We start from the raw sequence: 22,207 nt of genomic DNA on the forward strand, positions 1-22,207 counted from the left end.
CAGCTCTTAATTTTAACCCTTTTTTGTGTTAATTCAAACCATTAAATCACTCAACTAATTCTGCCACAGGTACTGTAATACGCATTTCATTCAGAACATACAGAAAATGCTCAGTTCTGTACACAACAAATAGCTTAAATCCCTAATGCAGGAAAACAACTACTTGTCAGTTGAGATAATGAATATTCATCAAAGATAAAAAGCAACCTTTTCCTTTTTTCTTAAAAAACTTACACAACCTTTAGTGGAAAAATTCAGTATAATCCACCAACAAACTTCAATAGTTGGGTGAAAAACCACGACAGTTTCTAGATGCTCTTGACAGATTAGGAAAGGAAACTATACAAATGAAAATGAGTAAACACTTATTCACAATTTACAGAGACATGGTTCAGCAGGACTCTGCCACAATCTTCTTCCATCAGTTCCCATTTCCATATGATGTGAGATAATTGACAGTGTACCCTAACTTTTAACATGACAGTCATATCACTTTTGACTTCACCTCACCCCAAATATGTAACTCCATCCCTTAACTACTTCTTATTTTTCTTCTATGTCACCTTACGCCCACCTCCACCCCCAAAAAGATAATATCACTGTTGATTTAAGGAAATGTCCATGGCAGTTTTGAGAAGATTTGTAGCTCAGGTTGAGAAAATTTGTAGCTGAGGTTGAGAAGATTTGTAGCTCAGGTTGAGATTCTGGATGTCACCACAGGAAATGACATCACCAATCCAAGGAAACCTAAACACATAAATAGAAAGTGGGCCATGCCACCAGTGCTTCATCCGGTAGCTCACTGATGATATTACCTAGTATGGTGATGAAACATCTGAAAACAAACCTTCCAGCTCAGCGAACAAACTACATCCAGTTTTACACAATGATACCAGCTTCCTTAAATTCAAGGTTTTGCTGCCAGATGTGCTTTTTAAATTATTGCTAATGCTGAAATATTTGGCATTATTTAATATTCTACATTTCTGGCCTTCTGCTATATTGTGAGGCTGCAGGTCAATATTAGTGTTTGTTCTGTCAGATTTTCTGTTCTTACAAAAAAATCAGTTTTTTTTTTGTAAATAATAGACCGTAACATAAAGGAGCAGAACCAAGTCATTCTGCCTATCCCATCCATTCCAACATTCAATTATGGCTGATATGTTTCTCAACCTCCTTCTCCTGCCTTATCTCCATAACCCTTGCTCCCCTTATTAATCAAGACTCTATCACTGTCTTAAATGCACTTAATAACTTAGTCCCCACAGCCTTCTGCAATATTGAGTTCCATAGATTCATCACCCACTGGCTGAAGAAATTCTTCTTTATCTCAGTTCTAGAGTGTTATCCTTCACTCTGAAGCTGTGTCCTCGGATCAGAGTCCCTCTTACTAATGGAAACATCTTCACCAAGCCCACTATCTAGACTTCTCAGCTATCTGTAAGTTTCAATGAGATCCCTCTCCCAGTTTTCCAAACTCCATTAAGTACAGACCCAGACTCCTCAACTGCTCCTCATTTGACAAGCCCTTCCTTCCCGGGATCATTCTTGTGAACCTTCTCTGGACATGTTCCAAGGTCAGGACATCATTCCTTAGATACCGAGCCCAAAACAGCTCACAATATTCCATGTTACAGGAGTAATAATGCAGAGGCTTGAGCTATTTTGTTTCCTTTTTTAATTCATAGGATCTGGCATCTCTAGCTAAGCTAGCATTTGTTACCTATCTTTCATTTCGCAATCAAGAATCAACCATTTTCTGTGGGTCTGAAGTCACATATAGGCCAGACCAGGTAAGAGATAGCAGTTTTCCCTTTCCTAACGAATCTTAGCAAATCACATTTTTTAAACAATGGCTATATGGTCACCATTAGGTCAGCTTTCAATGCCAGCTTTTTATTGAATTCCAATTCCACCATCTGCTTTGGCAGGATTCAAATCCACACCCGCAGAAGAACAGCCTGGGTTTCAGGATTACTAGCCCAGACACATTACCACTATGGCACATGCTTTCTTTAAACACAGTCAATTGCGGTTCAAATCCCACAATAGCAGTTTGGAATTTTTAATTCAGTTGGGAATAAAAAGCTGTGATCAGTAAAAGTGAGCATAAAGATGTCAGGTTTTTATGACAATCTGACTAGTTCATCACCATCCTCCAGGCAAGGAAACCTGCCCTTACCCAGTCCAGATTTTTTTTGGGACTCTTGTTTCATTTAATGTAGGTAATTGGCTCTGGACATGGAGCATGATCAATATTGGCAGTTCATCTGCTCTACATAAAGAAGGTTCAATCACTGAAATCCATCTGAGATCTCCCTTGTATTAAAGTGACAGAAAGGAATAAGGCTCTCTACCATTCATCTTCTCTGTGCACCCAACATGACAATCTAGCCCATTATATCCAAATTTTGATTTTTTTTTGGTGAAAATGTCAGAATTCAAATTGTTTTTTTTCTAAAATGATCCTTAAACTTTGGGGACTAAAAACATCAACTGGAATTATATTTAAACGTGGCCTTCTTTAAAACTTATTTCACAGCTGTCACTACCATCGATACAAGTTTCTAGTCTCACAGTTTCACAAACAAATAATAGAGCTAATCCAGATTTCCATAATAGTTCAGTGACTTTATAAGGTGGGTATTCACAGCATACAAGCTGAGGGAGTTCAGCTTTGATGTAGAGCTGGGTGATCGAATTAGTTTTGTCATTCCTAATTGAACAATGGGAGGGGAGCAGAAACCGGAAATACCTTGGATTTTAATCTTTATTGTTATCCAGCCATCCTTGCTGGAAGTTGACATGAGTAGATTCCAAGACAGAATAGGTTTAGGCTCAACTATTAAATACACCAAGCCATGTTCGAATAACCTGTTAATCAAAAAGGCAAGCCTTGAGGTGAGTAATTAGATATTGAAATGCCCAGTGGTTATTGAAATAATGGATGTTGAAATGACTGCTTTTCAGGAACGGAGGGAAATGTATATGAGAACAACAATTCAGAATGTGTACATATGACAGAGTTTCTGTTTTAAAAATTAGCCATGGTGTACATAAGCTGATCAGAATTGTCAGTGGATAAAATGGTTAATTTAAATTCAGGGTTTCACTGTTGAGTTGTTGAAATAGAGCAATGCTCAGGGGCACTACTTGGTCTGTCTAAATTTCCTCTTCCAAGAGGACATTTCCCAGCAGCCGGGTCAATTATTAGTGGTCTCTGTCCATGCAATGTAAACAATCCACTATATTAAAGCACAACATTCTATTACATGCAAAATGTTCTCCATCACAAATACTGTATTCAAGTAGGAAATTTGAAATAGTGACAACAGTAGTTACTTTGACACATCAATTTTTGGTAGCTCTCCAATTTCAGCTGTTGCATACACAATTTGTTCCTAAAATCCACCATTAAGGATCTGTGTTGAATACTGAAACACCCTATTTGGTTTGTTAAATGTCAACAGAGTGATTTATCAGCAACTTATCTCTAAAGGGAACAGTGGAGCAGAAGCAATGTAGACAGACATTACACACTTCAGTGAAATTCAGGAACACCAAGGGTCATTTTTCTTCCAGACATACCAACAAAGCTGTTCCCTGCCAACAAGGAACTCAAATAATGGGATTAAGAGGTATATTCTGAATACAAAGTGCCCTTCTCCAATCGTTAAATCAAGTATATTTAAATATGTTTGGCCTGATTACCAATCAGGGATTAAAGAGTCACTACCATCCTGGTTGCTTCGAAGGCAGAACAGTAGGACAGCTGCATGTCATTTCGCTATAAAGACATCAAATTAAGGCAGTACAATGACATATTTTATGCCATTACATCAGATTGTTTGGAAAAAATAAAAGGTATGTTACAATTGTTGTACAACATGTAATTGTGACAAATTATTAAAAATGAATCAAAACAAAGTACATACAGCATGAAAATACAAAATAAAATAAAGATGAATCCCATTAATACCAACTTTGTAGATGGTATACTCCATATGTAACTCTTTGCATTTGCTTCAATCAAAGCTACTTTGCGAACAAGCATGTGTTTTCTCATTTAACATTCATGAACTGCAATTACAAGAATTGTGCGTCAAGTGCTTTTATCCAAGCAAAAAGTTGTCTTTTAATATCCGAGCTTTTCTGTTAAATGAATGAGTTAAATTCCAAGAACTATCACAGAAGCAAACATCACAAATCTTACAGGGAACACAATTTTAAATGGCCAATTAATCAGTTCTCTATTTAGCAAAATTGGCCAAGGAAGAGATTGGTTAGAATTTTCTCCTCTTCTTTCAATAACATCTTGAAATTATCAATGACCACATGTAAGTGCCATTAGGACTCGAACTCTCACCTGAAGGACATGAACAATACAGCAATCCCAAGGATAACGGTTATCAATGATACCATCTCAAAACCAGTTTAGCTTATTCTGCCAACTTGACACATCTTCCTGATGCATAAAGATGATACTCACACCCAAGTCTAAGAGCCAGGGCATTTTGCAGCATTGCTAAATCTGTCAAACATCCTTGTTTAAGAAATTATGTTACACAATGTCAATTTCAAATTGTAAAAAAACTACCTCAGGACAAGGCATTTCAAGATATGACAAATTTTGAAAATTGCACAATTCATCAAAGTAACATGTGTGGGTTTGTCTGACAGAATTTAATGGTGGTGCCAGGATCTACCCCACCAGATGGAGACCTCTGGGTGGGAGCCTCTGTTGTTCGCCTGCTGGAAAAAAACAGTATTCTGGTAGACACTTGACAGACGAATGCCAGACCTTCCCAGGACTTAGGACCCTGAGGGTAGAAATAACACTAATGGGAGGCTAGGAGCTCTCCAATGTACATCACTGAAAGCAGAAGTTACTGCACATTCACTAGAGCCATAAGATCAAAAAGGGATCCAGATCACAGGCAAGTGATGGTGGGGTGGGGGGGGGGGGGGGGGGGGGGGGGGGGGGGGGGGGGGGGGTCGCAGGAAGGGGTTTCACTGGCTGGGGAGGGAAGGATAGGTGGGTGGCTTCAGTTGGTTCAGTTTCCCGATATCAGGGCTCTCTTTCAAGCTCGGAGCATGTTTGAACAAGGAACCACCCTGTCCCTGGAATCCCACAAGTAAACCCAAATGAGTTGGAATTTCAGGATCCCTGCCCACCTAACCCTGCTTCTCACAATCGCTCAGTACCAGCAGCAGTGAGGTCAGCCCCTAAAGTGGCATGCAGGTTGAAATTAATATTCAAACTGCTAGGCCATCCAAGGGCCTTCTTGCCATGGATTGAAATGGGTGCAGGAAGGAAGGAGTGGAGTCTGCGCCCTCCAGCCTGATTAAATGACCCCACCTCAGACAACAATTCTTATTATCGACTGCTATAAAGTCATTCTCATGGATTTATAATTTTGAGTTTCACTCTACTTTGAGCATAGTTACTAAAAATCATACTTTTCACTTTGAGAAATCTGATGCCATTATTGAAAAAGCTATTGAATTACAGCATTTGGAAAGGTGCAGACTTTACTTGTACAAGTATCGGCAGGCCAATTGGAAATGGAATGGATATCTTCTTCTTAGGAAATATTAGACAAATGCACTTGAATGGATAGATAAGAGTGATGATTTATAAGAATATTGGAGAAATTGTACATCGTCCAATTTGTTGATTGGCTGGAAATCAGAACTACAGAGGTTAATTTCATCTTCTCTTAAAGTGGGGAAATCAGCTAGAAATCTAGCACCAAGAATTAATGAACCAGTGAAAAGCCTAATCCTTTAAGGATCAGCAAGGACAATGTAGCAATAAAGGTAAAGGTAAGCAATTCTCTCAAAAACTATTTTGAAAATAAATTTCATTCACTACTTAACTTAAATTTTTTAACTTTGTAGTATGAAATAAACATTAAAACCACTGATTTTGCAGTAAAATTTGATCTATCCTGGACTTCTCACATAGATGCACTGGTCAAGAAGGCACAACAACGCCTGTTTGATAGGTGGTTTAGAAAATTTGTCATGTACATAAGACCTTCACCAACTTTTATAGATGTACCATAGGAAGCATTCTATCCTGGTGCATAATGGTCTGGTATGGCAACTGCTTTGCCCAGGACAATGAGAAACTTCACAAGGTTGTATGCACAGCCTGGACCATCATGGAAGCCAATCTCCCATCCATGGACTACATTTCCATTTCTCGTTGCCATGAAACGGTTGCCAACATCATGAAAGGCCCTTTCCACCCTGGTAATGCTCTCTTCCAATCTCTTCCTCAGGAAGAAGATACAGAAGCTTGAACATACACACGAACAGGTTCAAGAACAGCTTTTTCCCTGCTATTATTAGACTGGTGAATGGACCTCTCTAACTTCAAGTAATGTCGATCTTGCTTTGCGTACCTCCTGTGCAATTGTAGTCTGTCTAAGCACCCTTTGATTTGTATGTCATTGTTTGCTATGATCTGCCTCTACTGCTAGCACAAAGCTTTTCACTGTACTTAAGTACGTGTGACTATAATAACTCAAATCAAATCAAAGAAATGGTAGAATAGTTTTTCTCATCTGATACTTGGTTGTTTGTGACAGATGATTCTATAGAATTTGCCTGTCAATTTAGTATTTCACTTTTAAGGCTTTGTACTTTTAAACAACATACTAACAGATTTCTTTAAGTTTTAGAAGTAAAGCAAACGTGATGCATATACATAGTTTTAATTTTTGAAAAACAGGGACTCCAGCATACATGTCACATGATAAGGAGATCTCTAAATAGTTTGTGTCCAAACCACAATCATACGGTGTAGAGGAGGTAATGGCTCAGTGGTATTATTGCTTGACTATTAATCCTGAGACCCAGTAATTTTCTGAACACCTGGGCTCAAATTCTGCCTTGGCAGATATTGGAATTTGAATTCAATTTTAAAAATAAAAATCTGGAATTAAGAGTTAAACGGTGTTCATTACACCACTGTTGATTGTCAGGAAAAACCCGTCTGGTTTACTAATGTCCTTTAAGGAAGGAAATCAGTGATTGACTCTTAGCAATTAGCGATGCTCACATCCTGCGAGTGAATAAAGAAAAATCCTGTATGCTGAAGGATTAGAGGATTTTATGCCATGTACAGAGATTTTTTTCCAGTTTCTGCACAAAAATGATCGTATGTCTCAATGTATGATCTGTCAGTTCCCTTGAAGTCAGTAGTTTGGCTTCCTGTGGTGTTCAGCTGGTCAGACAGATGCAGTACATACAACTGCAGAATGGTTGGAGCAAGGGAGATCACAAGTTCTCTTCTGTCCTACCAACAAATAGAGCTGAATTTTGTGGGTGGGTGGGTGTGGAGACGATAGAATGGAGGAAGGTATATTGCTTATCCACTAGAAAGAAGCTTGGTGTCAACCTCAACTGACACTCAATGAGGCCATATCAGAACAATAATGTCCCGCAAATGGCCTTAAGCAGATGAAGATCAGACTTCTGCCTCATTATACATCCATTAGAGAGTGTTGAAATAGCCCAACTCAAGGGAAAACATTGCTTGATTGGCCATCTGAACTACTGTCATTTCACACAATGGTTATTTGCAGAAAATAGAGGCATCAAATATTTACATTTCTGTTGTAGTTCTGTTCGCCGAGCTGGGAGTTTTTCTTGCAAACGTTTCGTCCCCTTTCTAGGTGACATCTTCAGTGCTTGGGAGCCTCCTGTGAAGCGCTTCTGTGCTGATTCCTCCAGCATTTATACTGGTTTGAATCTGCCGCTTCCGGTTGTCAGTAGCTGTCCGCTGCAGTGGCCGGTATATAGGGTCTAGGTCAATGTGTCTGTTGATCAAATTCGTGGATGAGTGCCATGATTCTAGGAATTCCCTGGCTGTTCTCTGTTTGGCCTGTCCTATAATGGACATAGGATAAACAGGAAGACAGCTAACAACCCACATCCATGAACACCAACTGGCCATGAAACGACACGACCAGCTATCCCTAGTAGCCATACACTCAGATGACAAACAACATGAATTCGATTGGGACAACACCACCATTATAGGACAGGCCAAACAGAGAACAGCCAGGGAATTCCTAGAAGCATGGCACTCATCCATGAATTCGATCAACAGACATATCGACCTAGACCCTATATACCGGCTACTGCAGCGGACAGCTACTGACAACCGGAAGTGGCAGATTCAAACCAGTATAAATGCCGGAGGAATCAGCACAGAAGTGCTTCACAGGAGGCTCCCAAGCACTGAAGGGGACAAATCGTTTGCAAGAAAAACTCCCAGCTCGGTGAACAGAACTACAACAACAAGCACCCGAGCTACAAATCTTCTCTCAAACTTTGAATTTACATTTCTGCTACTGATGCTTTAAAATATCTGGACGATTGACACAGTTATTGGCATGAAGTTAAAGGAACTTTTTAAAATGAAAAATTATGAATGAATGACTGTTTTAAATCTTATTTTGCAACCATCTCTTGTTGTCACAATAGAGTTAATTGATTCCACAGAGAGTCCACTGTGGATGAATGGGCATGTGCAATACCTTGGCATGAAGGGTATGAATGGCAACGGTGGTGGATGGGAACACACCTTCGCATGGAGGGAAGGTCACGATCTCTCAGATTTAAGTTCAAAAGGTTTGCTTGTGCAGGCAAAGGTTCATTATGAACTCCTTTTAAAAGCTCGCTGACTAACAACAATTGAGAAGTTGTGGACATGTCTATCCCCGTGATGGAGCTGGTCAAATCAGGATTGCAGGGTGCCAGTTCACAAGCGGAATGGGTTTATACCCCAATCTCTGTACTGGTGGAAACTGGGATGTTGGGAATCCCAGAATTGATCCTGCTGACGTTTACATATCTCCACAAACTCCATAAAAATCCAGCTACTGAGCCTGAATGTCTGTGAGGATATCATGGAATGTGTCATTCACACTCACCTAATGTGACTGGTCTGGTGGGCTATGGCTAAATCACAGGAATCCTTGATATTTCCATAACTTGCAAAGTCATGTTAAACTTTTGCCATCATGACACTCCGCATTATTGAGTTTTTAAAAATTTGCTCATGGGATTTGGACATCACTGGCGAGGCTGACATTAGAGCCCATTCCTGATTGTCCTTGAATAGCTCACTAGAACATTTCAGACAGCAGTTAAGAGTCAAACACATTGGTGTGCATTTGGAGTCACATTTAGGTCGGACAGGTTGATGTTAGCAGGGTTGCTTCCCTCAAGGCCATTGGTGAATCAGATGGTTTATTTTCACAACAATTGATAGCTGTTATATGGTTGCCATTAGACCATTTTACAATTCCAGCTTTATTACCCACCATGGTGGAATTTGAACCCATGTCCCTAGACAATTAGCCTCTGTAATATATCATGGCAGAATGACATCACCAATATGGAACCAGCCCCTCAATCGTTTTTAAGTAATATCCTGTGGTTACAGCCGACTCAACAAATAGTCGGCTTTTAAATTTACCTTTTTAGCCTTTGAATGTCTTCATTTATGGGCGGCACGGTGGTTAGCACTGCTGCCTCACAGCGCTTGAGACCCGGGTTCAATTCCCGGCTCAGGCGACTGACTATGTGGAGTTTGCACGTTCTCCCCGTGTCTGCGTGGGTTTCCTCTGGGTGCTCCGTTTTCCTCCCACAGTCCAAAGATGTGCGGGTCAGGTGAATTGGCCATGCTAAATTGCCCGTAGTGTTAGGTAAGGGGTAAATGTAGGGGTATGGGTGGGTTGCGCTTCGGCGGGTCGGTGTGGACTTGTTGGGCCGAAGGGCCTGTTTCCACACTGTAAGTAATCTAATCTAATTCCAGTTTTCTGCTCTTTTCAAACGCCCAACTCATATTTAATGACCTATTAAATCCTTTGGCTGATTAATGAACAGCATCGCCATTTAGATTAGATTAGATTAGATTACTTACAGTGTGGAAACAGGCCCTTCGGCCCAACAAGTCCACACCGACCCGCCGAAGCGCAACCCACCCATACCCCTACATTTACCCCCTACCTAACACTACGGGCAATTTAGCATGGCCAATTCACCTGATTCGCACATCTTTGGACTGTGGGAGGAAACCGGAGCACCCGGAGGAAACCCACGCAGACACGGGGAGAACGTGCAAACTCCACACAGTCAGTCGCCTGAGTCGGGAATTGAACCCGGGTCTCAGGTGCTGTGAGGCAGCAGTGCTATGCTTAACTATGCAAATGTAGGTTTTAAATGTTTTTCGAGGCAGGTTGCTGAAAATATGAACTGATAAAATTGCAGCCAAGGAAATAGTGAACAGGGCAGGTAATAATGCTCCTATCTGATTAGATCAGAGAGATACATTGCAAAATGAACAGTGCAAGGTTTGAATAAGGAAATGTAAATTTGATGTGTGATTTCAGTGTCAAATCAGATACTGTAAAGAGCTTCTCTTTTTACTTTTACCGTATACAGATAGTTCTCATATAAAGTGTACTTCGGCAGCACAATTTGGCTAAAATGTCGCTGAAGAATTAGGGAAAGGTATTTTCGAGAACGCTTACCTCTGTTCGCAATAGAGGACTGTGGACTGATATGGGAAAAAGACAATTTTAATATTAAGGATTGAGAAAGGCATTGCTGAGCTTTTAAAAACCCGGATGACTGAAACTCATTGTAAGTTCTGTTTATGTTAACACTACTGGTTGCAACAGGGAAGCTGATTGTAGGTGGTTCAGCATCAGTTGGTGTGTACAAAAGTGAGATTTGGCTGTCAAAAGCCTAACAAAAACTATCTGATTGGTTCCTATGTAAGTGAACAGCTTGAGAACATGCACAATACTGTCAGATCCCTTTGAACTGCTGCAAGGGGCAGGTGGAGTATCTTTCTCTCCTGTAAATTATCTAAAGCATAAAGAAGCCAGTTTATTAACTGTCACTAGTTACTGTAAGCTGTGGCATTTAACCAAGAAAGAAGACATTTTGCTGTTAGTGTGCCTCCTACAATGAAGTGAAAAGGATATAGAGAAGCGATTGAAGAACAGAAACTCCTAGCAAGTGACAGCAAACCATGTGAACTGGGGCTCGAGAACTGTTTTCCCAGTTTTAATATTGCTAACACTCAAAGCAATTTTCGTGGTCTATTTACACATATGGGGTTGAGAAGGACATTACAGTTTTTAAAGTTATATGTTGACAGTTCGTAGTTGATTATCTGTGGCTAGAATCTATTCATTTGTTAAAATAGCAGATCTTATTAAGTACAGAAACTTGGTTCATGTCTTATGTTAACCAGAGCTGAATATGTGTTGTTGGTTAAAGCACAGCAGGTTAGGCAGCATCCAAGGAATGCCCGAAACGTCGAATGTCCTATTCCTTGGATGCTGCCTAACCTGCTGTGCTTTAACCAGCAACAAATTTTCAGCTGTGATCTCCAGCATCTGCAGACCTCATTTTTTTACCTGATGTTAACCAGAGTCTGACAGACAAACTGGGGATTCTAAATAATTTGATAACATTTATATAAACTTTGTGATGACTCTAGGTGCAGTAGGACTTGATTTCCAGCGTGTTACCCCAGTGAGGCATGACAGTAGAGATAACGAAATGGAGAAAGGACAAGAGATTGGAATAAATGACAGAACAATGTTAGAATTTTTCTTAAAGTCAGCAATTAAAGCATGACAATTAAACTTCATTGAGCTGTGAAAGGGGTAATTATACTTAAAAGTGACAATTTAAGTTCCAGAGTTGATACTTTGCATTTTGGCTCGCACTACGTTTGAACAAGAACCTAGACGTCAAGATGCCATTTTTAAAAGATTTACAGCAGACCGGCCCATTTCTGATATACCCTCTTGAATTCTGCAGTTAGTATCCAGCAGGTCTCATCTGAAGTGTCCATGGAGTTTTGCACTAGGTATGCCAAGCACTTTTAACCTCATCTTAATCTTCACAGCAATTTCTGGTGTGATAGTTCTGTCCTGAACTGTGACTCCTGGTCGAAGGTCTAAGCTTACACTGTATATCTAATTTCCTGGAATGTAACACTTTGTCAATTCAACAAGAAGGATGTTTCATTATCTCATGTAACAAGTCTGTTGAGTTGTTTTTTTTCCCAATTCAGGAAAAGTTTGTGACACATTTTAAAAGCTTTACTCTGATAAGCTGATATTGAAGATTTTATGTATTTTAATAGATAATTTGAGAAAAAGAGGTAAGCAAACAGAGACCTCTTAACCAAAACAAAAATTGTTGGAAAAGCTCACCAGGTCTGGCAGCATCTGTGGAGAGAAATTAGCGCTAACATTTCGGGTCAGGTAACCCTTCCTGCACAAGTTCCGAGAAAGGATCACTTCACCTGAAAAGTTATTTTGGATTTCTCTCCACAGATACTACCAGACCTGCTGAACTTGTCCAACAATTTCGGTTTTTGTTTCTGATTTAAAGCATCCGCAATCCTTTCCGTTTTTAACCACTTAACCAAAACTGGCCAACGTAAATATATTCAGACAGTACTGATTGTGAAGCTGTGTTTCTGTTGACATCGCTTTACAATAGGATAAATGATGGTGACATGCAAAATTATTTTGATTTGTGTTTTCAGGTCCATTTGAAGGCAAACTGTATGATGAATTACAGCATTAAATAAAAGCTATCAATTTACTTATTAAGAAATTGTGACAGGTTATTGGAATATAATTGCCCATTTGTTTGCATTTTTGCTTTTAAAACATATCACTGTTTAGAAGAAAATTGTTTATATATCTGTGGATTGTTATTGAAATTCTAATTATGGAGTGGAAAATCGTGACAAACAATGAGAATTCAGTTTTTATATCAGGATGTGGTAAGAATAGAAAATATTTTGTCAACACATTGTTATCCAAAGTATATTTCAGACTCTTAAAAGTGCTTAATATTTTCTGAGATAAATTCTAGTTTATGTCCGACTGCAAGATTAACCTTATGGAAAGTGATGGTAACAAACCAGGCACCTTTGCTCCACATTCCAAAACATACAAAACTTCCTGACTTAATTCTGTTAGTTGAATTTAATATTAAATTAATGAAATAGCCAGTACAATAACTCTGCTAGTGAGGCACAGGAAATATTTGGGATAAACTTTCATGACATTTTTTCAATGTCCCAGTATAACCACAGATGCTGGAGAAAAGCATGATTATCCCTTAATTAAGCATCCACTTCATGGTGTTTTTCCGACCAATGGAGATGGACTATATTGTCACTTATTGCAGTCCGGCATATGTGTGTATTTTTTACATGTTCCCCAATGCTGACACACTCCAAGGATCCACCAGGGACCAATTCCAACATTCCACCATAGTTCAGAAAATCCCAAAGTTCCCCTGCACAGAATTGCCAAACCGCACCGTGCAAGTCCAATCCTGCTGCACTCATCATTATCTGCCAAGGCTCCAAAACCCTATGGGTATGCTGTGGTGTAGCGAAATCCCCTTACTTTTCTCGTCAATGAGGCAAAGCACAGGTACCTTCAGGGGATCCTCACAAAGTCAGAAATTTGCATTCCTGAAAATCCTGACTTTAATTGAAAAGACTTTAAATGAGGCATGGATTCCCAAAGGAATCAATGCTAAAACTGGAGTTAACTTCCATATAGCTTCTCTTCGAGGAAAAAAAATTAATACATTATATTTATATTCTATGTTGAAATACTTTACATGGCTGAAGTCCTACAGTGGTGAATATAAATTTTAATTGCAAAAAAAGCCATAACAAACAGGTACAGGCATTGGCCATTTGGCCACTCAATACTGCTCTAACATTCAGTAGCACCATGGCTGATTCAACATTCCTTATGTACACTGTCCTGCTGTGTTTCCCTATAACCTTTATTTCCCCTACTGATCAAGACTCTAGCGCAGTCTTAAATACATATAAGAGCTCTGCCCCCACAGTTTCTGGCAAGGAGTTCCAAAGGCTCATGACCGTCAAAGAGAAGAAATTCCTCCTCATCTCAGTCTTAAATTGGCACCCCTTTATCCGGAAAACATGCCCTCTGATTCGAGACTCTCCCATGAAGGGAAGCATCCTTTCAACATTTACCCTCTTAAGAATGTGATATGTTTCAATTCGGTCACCTTCCAAATCTTCTAAACTCCAATGAGTTGAGTCCCAATCTGTTTAGTGCTTGCTCATAAGACAATTCCTCCATACTAGGGATCATTCTTGTGAACATTCTCAGAACTGTCTCCAACGAAATTACATCTTTTCCTTAAATAAAAACAACAAGCTGCTCTCAATCCTCTAGATGTGGTCTCACCAACATCTTGTACAACTTCAGGAAAACTTTGGGGGCTGCAGGTTGGCACAGTGGTTAGCACTCCTGCCTCACAGAGTCAAGGACCCGGATTAAATTCCACTCTTGGATTACTGTTTGTGTGGCATTTGCACATTCTCTCCATGTCTTTGTGGGTTTCCTTCCACAGTCCAGAGATGTGCAGGTTAGGTGGATTGGCCATGGGAAATGCAGGTTTATCGGGAGACGGTAGTGGGGTAGGTCTGGGTGGGATGCTCTTTGGAGGGTCATTGTGGACTTGATGGGTCAAATGGCCTGCTTCCATTTTGCAGGGATTCTATGAAAAAAAAACTTTCCTACTCTTCTACTCTAACCTCTTGAAATAAAGATCAATGATCCATTTGCACTCCTAATGACCTGCTAAACTGTATGCAAGAAAAATGTAAAATCCTAATGACACTACTCGGTGTATTGAATGCTGAGAGTTCAGCCAAGAGGCTGCTGCACAGGCTTTGTGCTGAAGGGCCTTGTTAAGTCTTGCAGCAGACATGCTCATGATATCATGGCACAGGACCAAATGGTATAGGTCTCTCAGTTCAGTCTATTTAATTGAGTTACTTGAAAGTGGAAAAACAAAATACTGATATTCCAACAGAATAATATTTGGATCATTGGAACAATATGTACAAGCCAAATCAAAGTTACTGAAAAGGCTGATAATGTGAAAGCAGTATCTGATGTACACTGGGAAATATATTTGTCTATTTTTGGGCATGGAGACCTGTGGTTAATGGACACTCCTGCATGGTGCATCCAACAGCAACCCTCAGCGCAAACAGATTGTCGATAAAGATGACATATAGCTTCGATAATTCAAGGTCACAAAGGATCTTCTCCAGTATATGATCTGGAAACCTAAGCAATGCATGATGGGGTAAGTTCCTGTGTAGAACAGACTGCTCCTGATTAGTTAAGGTACATTGTTGTTTTCATTACATTTCTTGGTAACTGGTTATCTTTGCATTGTTTTGGATCGATTTGGATAAAAGGCATTATTGAAGATTGCTGGAGTCCTCTTGCTTGCTATTTAAAGTTACATTAATATTTTATTAGTCACTTTAAGTTTTTAGAGAATGTATTAATGTCCAGTAATAGGTACTTCCATCTCTATTTATTTATGCTGAGAAAGATTGGAGAATTCGAAGTGACACATCAAGCAGGTGAGGTTGCATTCAGGCATGTCATGATGTGAAATAAATCTATAAATAAAAGGTCAGGGTGTGGTATCCAAGACAAAATTTGATAAGTTGGACCCTGTACTGTAATTGCTATATGACAGTCAAAGTATTAGAAACTTTTACATGACATGTTTCTTCCAGGCATGTGGGGGCGAGATATAAGACACATCTTCTAACCTTCAGTTCATAATTGTATCAAGGAGGTAAACGATACATTGTTTGCCAGGAACAAAAGTTTCATCATGTTTTCTGTGGAAAGCAGCCAGCAACAAAAAAGATGCCTGCATTCCTACAATTCCTGCAAGTGCAGGCAATAACTGATTGCATTCACATGGCCATACATGATCTTGCCTGAACACAACACGATTATGAATAGAAAGGCTACCACTTCATCAACAATCAGGTGGTGTGCAATCACAAATACAGAATTATACATTTAAATGCACATAAAGCTGATGCTCCCATTATTCATTCATTTTCTGAAAGTCAATAATGAAGGATTAAAAACTATAGTGATGTCTTGTCTGTGTTCAACGATATACAATTTCATTTGGCTCATGCACCAATGCTTTAGCCAAGGATATGAGCACACAAAAAGCTATAATACAGCTCTGGTATCCATCAGAGTCACTGCGGAACATACCTCTACAATCCTGAATGAATGATTCTGTTACTTTGATTGTTCACAGGAAGCTCTGAAGAGCCCCAGTGAGATGAAATGACTCTCATTGATAACCAGTTATCAATGTTCGTTTCTAGAAATGGAAGCTTTGCAGTTGCTTCTGCTGCTGGATTTGAAGATCGTCAGCAAGTGAACGTGCAATGACTAGCAATAAATAAGTTACCCTGCTGTACAACGGGTAATGTGTCCACATTCATTTTTGTGGGGTGACAGAAATGTTGGAATGTGATAGTTCCCTAAGACGCATCCTCATTCATACAAAGTGCTGCTGGCTAATTAAACTCTTTTACCTCTTATGGCCACTGCTTTATTAAGTGCTGTCACTTGCAACTTGATAATACACTTCTCTATCCCCATCCCTTGAACCCAGAGTTATCTACTCCCCAGAGTAACCCTTTGTTGTAAGATTTCCAGAATCCAGCTGTTTAATTGGATAACTCTGCTCCCAGCTTAGAAAGCTGTCTCCCTGTTTGGAAGACAGCAGCCTTTGAAGCAAACCCTGCATTTAACCTCAATCATTGTGCCCTGCACCATGCACTGGGAGCACCCGAGAATTATGCCAATGAGCTTAACTTTGGAAAGGACAATTTATTGGAACGCACATTGTATGCCAATCAGGTGCATGTTAAATGTGTATTGAAAAAAGATGGTATTAAAACCAGTGAATATATCACGTTTGAGATCTCCAGTGATATCAATCAATATTAAACCAGAGGAAAAGGCAGTTGGAAAGCATGATCACCAAGTACATTTTAGTGTACTCTGAACTTCATGAGTGTAGTGTACTTTCCAAATGTTGTTACATGACTGACTTCTGGGCACTTGATCTGAAGGAAGGCCTTGAGTAACTGTGACTTAACTGTAGTGAACAGCTGGGTGCAGTATAGAATCAACTAGCAACTGAATGGATAAAGAAAAGTATCTCTCACGCATGGTTATATCTAGACAAACAATACACTAATGCAGTCAATTACAGCTGGCCCTCATCTGCCAACTTTGTTTGCCATTTTGAAAGTTCACTCAACAAGAATGAGCAGCTCAGGTGCTCTAAATAGACAGCAATGACACTTTAATGCTCCAAGTAAACAGAATCACTGAGGGACACATTTTCCCTGTGACATTGCACTAAGGTCTGACTGGGGGGGGTGGCAGGTAGGATGCAGTTCACACCAGGCGAATGAAGATGCTGCTTTCTCGGCGGGTGCTGGGCATTTCAGTTGTACTGTCTCTTAGACACACCGTAGGCTCAGACAGGTGTCTGCTCCAGTACGGGGGAGGGGGGGGGGGGGAAGAGTTATGAGGGAGAAAAATATTTTTTAAAAGGCACAAAACTAAATCTAAAATCTAAGCTCCCTATCACTCTAATAAGCGACGCAATTGCTTCTTGTAAAGAAACATCTGATGTCCGTGTGATTCCAATTCAGTGTTCAGCAGGTTATCGGATTACACGCTCAAATTATTTCTCAGAAATGCTCCGTGAAATTCTTCTTATCCTCAATTGGTCAGTCTTCAAGATGACACGCAACGTTTGAAATAAGGGATGAAAGGAAGTTTGCACGACCCGCTTTAGAAATACTGGCGCGCCCTTCTGGCTTTGCGGGGGGGAAGCTGATGGAAATGCCAGCGCCAGCGGCGTGCTCTGGCCGGGTAGGAAACAGCGCTGTTCCGGCTCCACACTCTGCCCTCTCTCGCTGCACCTGACTCCTCCAGCCCCCAGCACTGCCACCGTCTTCGGCTCAAATCGACATTTCACCACATCGTTCCGTTGCCCTAATCATTTTAAAGAGGGGCGAGGCTTCCCAGGTCCACCTCTTCAGGTGATAAGTCTGTCAGCTTCATTGAAAACACGCCACACAATAATGTCAACACGGGGAAGTATTATATTCCCGTAATTTAGACAAATAAAAATACACGCGGCTTTTCCAACCGATTGACAAATTTCTGCCTTCATGAAGATAATGTAAGTGTGATCTAAACACGACAGAGAAATAAACAGAGAGATCTGAACGATTAAAACAAATATTGCTGGTCGATAGGTTTATGGCTGGGTCAATTAATCCCCAAGTTGTACTCCCGGTACCAGTGCAACCTTTCCTTAAAGTTGTTTCACTGAAGGGTTATTGGAGCTAACGCCCGGATATTGTGTAGCGCGGTTTGCACTCGGAACCTTCAGGGAGCTCTTCAAGCAGCCGGTCTCCGGCCCAGGAGCTAGTCATCTCTGTCAGAGAAAACCGAGCTCCCCTTCCACACGCTCTAGTTTACAAGGCACGACATGAAACGTTCCAGCATCCAGGCTGTACCGTCCTGCTCCCGCTCCCGCTCCTCCCGCCCCAGGACAGCATGCCGCTTGGTTTAACAGGTTCGGAAATCCTGGCGTCCCCTTGACACGGCCGGAAAGGTGACAGAACATGAACTGTACACAACACACACACACACACACACACCTTCCCCCTTCCCGCCTGGCAGCGCTGGGACCTCGGATCACAAGGTAGACCCAGTCTTACTTTAATCTTTACCATGACCCTCACGGAACTTAAAACCACTGAATGACCGAATGCTTGCCCGCATTCCCAGCTGGGACTGCCTCAGGGGCATTGGGAAGTGTTTCAAATATTAAACCGGGTCCATTCATTCACAACTCGTCCATTCAACAGGTATGGGACTGGCTTTCTTTCAGAAGGCTGACGCGAAAACAGACCGCAAACTACTTCATTTCAGCATGCCTGAGCTGTTTCATATGAAAAATAAAACAAGAAGTTTCACTCGTTAATTATTTATTCCTCTCCCTCCCGCCGAAGTCGCTAAGGATGAGAAAGGTACTTACAGAGAGAGCAGATGGACGCCGCTGCTGCTCCCAGTGCACGGCTCTCCCAGTTTCCCGGTTTCTTGGAGTTACTCTCGATCCACTAACCTTGTGATTTGCTGCAGTCCAATTGCGACACGAAAAAGAATCACATTGTTGTGATATCTGGCACCCTGGACCACATTTTCACTGGTTTTGATGCATTAGCTACCGTCAGCCTTATTAGGTAATGTGGTCAACTTTTGGGGAGGGGAGGGGAGGGGTGCTTCACAACGGGTGGACGAATACTGTGTGAACTCCAGAGTCCAGGAATAACTGTGAATGCTGAATATCAGAAACAGAAACAGAAATGAATAAGCGTTCAAAAGAACCGTCACTACATTCGAAACGTTAACGCTTGTTTCTCCCCACAGGTGCTGTCAGACCTGTTCAGCTTTTCCAGCAATTTCTGTTTTTGTGAACAAAAGAGTAATTACTTCGGAGAAGCAAACCATGCAGCAAATAGGAGGCCGGAGTTTTACTCAGAAAACAAAACAACACAGTTCAGGGCATGGGAGAGTGTGTCACACCACAGCACAGAGAGAGAGGAGCCAGTGTGTCACACCACAGCACAGGGAGAGAGGAGTGTGTCACACCACAGCACAGGGAGAGAGGAGCCAGTGTGTCACACCACAGCACAGGGAGAGAGGAACTAGTGTCTCACACCATAGCACAGGAAGAGAGGAGGAGTGTGTCACACCACAGCACAGAGAGAGAGGAGTCAGTGTGTCACACCACAACACAGGGAGAGAGGAGCCAGTGTGTCACACCACAGCACAGGAAGAGAGGAGGAGTGTGTCACACCACAGCACAGAGAGAGAGGAGTCAGTGTGTCACACCACAGCACAGGGAGAGAGGAATTAGTGTCTCACACCACAGCACAGGGAGAGCGGAGGAGTGTGTCACACCACAGCACAGGGAGAGAGGAGGAGTGTGCCACACCACAGCACAGAGAGAGGGAAACTAGTGTCTCACACCACAGCACACGAAGAGAGGGGCCAGTGTCTCACACCACAGCACAGGGGAGAGGAGTGAGTGTCTCACACCACAGCACAGGGAGAGAGGGGCTAGTGTGTCACACCACAGCACAGGGAGAGAGAGGCCAGTGTCTCACACCACAGCACAGGGGGAGAGGAGCGAGTGTCTCACACCACAGCACAGGGAGAGTGGGGCTAGTGTGTCACACCACAGCACAGGGAGAGAGGGGCTAGTGTCTCTCACCACAGCACAGGGAGAGAGGAGTGAGTGTGTCACACCACAGCACAGGGAGAGAGGAGCCAGTGTGTCGCACCACAACACAGGGAGAGAGGAGCACATGTGTCGCACCACAGCGCATGAGAGAGGTGCGAGTGTGTCACACCACAGCGCATGAGAGAGGACCGAGTGTTTCACACCATAACACAGGGAGAGAGTAGTGAGTGTGTCAGACCACAACACAGGGAGAGAGAAGTGAGTGTGTCAGACCACAACACAGGGAGAGAGAAGTGAGTGTGTCAGACCACAACACAGGGAGAGATGAGCCAGTGTGTCACACACCACAACACAGGGAGAGAGGTGTGAGAGAGTCACACCACAGCACAGGGAGAGAGGAGCAGTGTGTCAGACCACAGAACAGGGCGGGAGGAACCAGTGTGTCACACCACAGCACAGGGAGAGAGGAGCCTATGTCTCACACCACAGCACAGGAAGAGAGGCCTGAGTATGTCACACCACAGCACAGGGAGAGAGGAAGCTCTCTGTCAAACAATAGCACAGTGAGAGGCAAGTTTATCAGGGAATAGAAGACAGTATTAAACCATAGTGCTGGGAATATGAAAGAAAATCCTCAAACTTCTCTTTACATTGCAACCACTTCCAGATTTACACTTTAGAAGTCTCAACACCTTTTCCTCAGTATTTAAGGCTGGGCACTAAACTCTGGTCCTATGTTCCTTCATAGAATGGGAAATAATCTGAATGGAAATTTAGCTATAACCTAAAAAAGATGAGAAGATATATCAACTGGGTCATTTTCAGTGTCATGTAGAAGAAACTACAATTAGTAATAATCAATCAACATGAATTGGTAGCCCGTACACTAATTCATACCTAGGATTGTCCATTGTGCTGCTTCAACCAGGAGCTACACAAAAGATTCTTACTTGAATGTTCTGTTGGTTCGCTCATTATTTATGATGCCAAGTACAATGTATTAAATCTTTTGCATATGTGCCTCCAATACAGTATGAGAAAATGATGCAGAAAGCAGGTCGTTTGCCCTAAATGGATAGCTTTTCAAAAGAATTATTGAACTAATTTCACTCACAGCCATTTTTTTTCTCCAAATGTTGCCCTTAAAATTATTTCGCAATTTTCTTTTAAACTACCAGTTTTGAAGTAAGTATTGAATCTAATCAACCTCCCTTTCAGGCAATGCATCCCAAATCACAGAAGCTTGCTGTGGGGAAAAAATATCTTTTCCCCTGGACTTTTTGTCTTCTGTGAATAAGACGGCATATTAATCATGGCACGTTGATCACAGTGTTGGTCAGGTTACATGGCAGAGATTCCTGAGTGAGAATGTATAACATGGACCACACAATAGATCACTAGTAACATTACAAAATGGTGGAACACCAACCAAATATCTACTTCTGAGATGAACATTTGACATCAGTAGTGAGCAAGGTTTTCGAAACACCACAGGAAGTTCAACATGTACTTGGAAGGCCAATGTGGATTCACAAAAAGCAGATCATCCTTATCTAATCCAATTCAATTTTTGATGAAGTAACAGAGAAGGCTGAGAAATGGACTGTAATGGATATTTTCTTGTGAATTTTAACTACACTTCTGATAACTTGGGTAATAATATTTACTCGGAGAAAGTGAGGACTGCAGATGCTGGAGATCAGAGCTGAAAATGTGTTGCTGGAAAAGCGCAGCAGGTCAGGCAGCATCCAAGGAGCAGGAGAATCGATGTTTTGGGCATGAGCCCTTCTTCAAGAGGAATTCTTCAGGAGAATTCCTGATGAAGGGCTCAAGTCATGCCCGAAACGTCGATTCTCCTGCTCCTTGGATGCTGCCTGACCTGCTGTGCTTTTCCAGCAACACATTTTCAGCTAATAATATTTACTTCAGAACAGAAAACAGCAAGTTATGTGGTGCATCAGGTTATTTTTCCTTTTCACATAGA

The 22,207-nt window shown here is 41.4% G+C and overlaps 1 protein-coding gene across 2 annotated transcripts in view; it reads right to left on the bottom strand.

Annotated features, from left to right (window-relative positions):
* LOC132817098 (myosin light chain kinase, smooth muscle-like) overlaps positions 1-19,467 on the bottom strand; it is a 429,362-nt gene extending 409,895 nt beyond the window's left edge. For both annotated transcript variants that reach the window (XM_060827247.1, XM_060827248.1), the window contains exon 1: positions 19,015-19,467. The gene's annotated coding sequence lies outside the window, so the exon portion shown is untranslated. The remainder of the gene's footprint in view (positions 1-19,014) is intronic.
* Between the last annotated feature and the right edge of the window lie 2,740 nt (positions 19,468-22,207).

Source organism: Hemiscyllium ocellatum, chromosome 7, assembly GCF_020745735.1.
Source record: "Hemiscyllium ocellatum isolate sHemOce1 chromosome 7, sHemOce1.pat.X.cur, whole genome shotgun sequence".
Classification (NCBI taxonomy): Eukaryota; Metazoa; Chordata; class Chondrichthyes; order Orectolobiformes; family Hemiscylliidae; genus Hemiscyllium; species Hemiscyllium ocellatum.